A 2,139-nucleotide genomic window follows, 5' to 3' on the forward strand; every position below is an offset into this window, starting at 1 on the left:
TGGAAAAAATTTATAAACATGATTATGAACATGTTCGAAAAGGAATTTTTCAATTTGATCTTACCATTTGTGAAATCTCAGAAAAAATCAAAAGCACTAAAAATACATGTGTTTTAAACATGTTGATTTTGACATTTAGCTCAAATCAAGTTCTGAAAACTTGTGTAATGTTTTTATGGACTTAATAAAAGATGTTAACAATGTTTGTGTAGTCCAAAGCATATTAAATTATATTTTGCATAAAAACACCTATATTTGAGAAAATTCACAAATGAATGTGTGTGTAAATTTGAGCTTGTAGAATTTGCACACATTATATAAACCTATACTAAGTATACCAAGAATGAATCATATGAAGCTTGAACTTGATTGGTTGACTTGATTTGCATAGGCTTTAATATTGATGTAGCTCATTTTCCTGTGTAAACTAAACAACAAAAAACTAAAAACTAAAAGCATTATTAGTCGTAAGTTGTTTGTTAAATCATTATCAAAACAAGAAGGCCAACAAGCACCACCATGCCTCCAATAATTTCCATTTAATGGCGAGATGATCTCTCCTATAGTCGCCAGCCGACACCTGTAAAGCAAGTGCTAATTTAGCCGCCAGCCCATGCTTCTCCATCGCCATCCTGTGCTCAGCCACAATGATGGTTTTGCCCCTTCGACTCTATTACAAATACATGGTATTATTCTAACAAAAGTTTTCTTCTGGAAAAAGTTCACAAAATCTGATCTTCTCAGAGAAAGATCTGCAAATCATATTGCACACACAAGAATTCTCACATTTCTTTATTTTTCCCACTCAAGTTCACCAGCTGACTTAATCGTCGGAGGAACCACGGGGAAACCAGTCCCTATCCTCTCACGTGTTCCTATTGTTTGCGTCAAAAATTATTGTATTCATTGCGATCGAATCTATTACAACTTTAGTCATTACAATAAACTCAAATAAAATAAAAAAGTTGATCTTTTTATAAGATGTCCTTACACAATGAAAATAAAACAAGTTTACAACTTTATCAAACAAACGCAGGGAGATCGTTTATCGGTCTTCTGTTTGCGTGGGATCTTTGCCTGTGCCGGGGTTTATCCGTGGACCGCCTTAGATCTGGATCCGGTTGATGGAAAATTCGGCAGAGCTTCGCCTTCGCTGAGGAAGTATTTGATTTGAAGCGCTGAGATCGACCAAGCGAAATCAGGGCTCTTCTCGAGATCAAGACTAAGCCTGATCTCAAGGAACGGAGGAAACAGGCTTCGGATCTCTCGAACTCTCCTTCTTTATGCTGAAGAACTCGCCAAGATCCGTCAATCCTCGCTGAAATTCGTGCTCCTTTGACTCCTCAATCCGGCAACACCTCCTCGTCTTGATAATCAATCGCCCAAGAAAATGGAGGCCTTTGGCTGATATTTATAGGTCTCGAATGCGGTTATTTGGATGAGAACAAGTGATTTGGCTCTATCTTCAGTCAACAACAGCCTAACCACGTTTAGGGATGATCTCAAGTCAGTTAAGAACCCCTGGAACCGATAAACCCTGCGAAAAACCACTTTAAAACAGTCAAAATGCGTTTCGGGTGTAAAACTGCGTGGCAGATTGGTCTGACCCGCGCTTGCGCGGGTCGGATCGCACCGTCCTGCGCTCGCGCGGGTTCGCCGACTTTTCTCCTTTTACTGTTTTCTTTCTTCCGGGACTTATTCTTGTCGCGTATTCGGTCGATTTGACTTGTATGCTTCGTCGCGAGACCGATCATCAAACGCGCGTTAGTTAATATACGCGTGCTGATCGATGCGCGCAGGCTGATTAACGTGCGCGCGTTGACCGGCGCGCACGAGGTGGTTTGACGTGCACGTGTTTGACCGACGCACACGGGTTGGTTTGACGTACGCGCGTTGACTGACGCGCACGGGCTGATTGACATGCGCGCGTTGACCGGCGCGCATTAGTTGAATTACGTGCGCGTGTTGACCGGCGCGCACGAGTTGGTTTGACGTGCACACGTTTGACTGACGCGCACGAGATGATTTGACGTACGCGTGCTGACCGACGCGCACAGGCTGATTGATTCGCCGTTTCGCTTCGGGTACTTGTCGGCGTTAGATAACCCTCTTAGACTCGGATAATGATGTTCGTCGTCT

This window comes from Asparagus officinalis, chromosome 8 (assembly GCF_001876935.1).
Source record: "Asparagus officinalis chromosome 8, Aspof.V1, whole genome shotgun sequence".
Classification (NCBI taxonomy): domain Eukaryota; kingdom Viridiplantae; phylum Streptophyta; class Magnoliopsida; order Asparagales; family Asparagaceae; genus Asparagus; species Asparagus officinalis.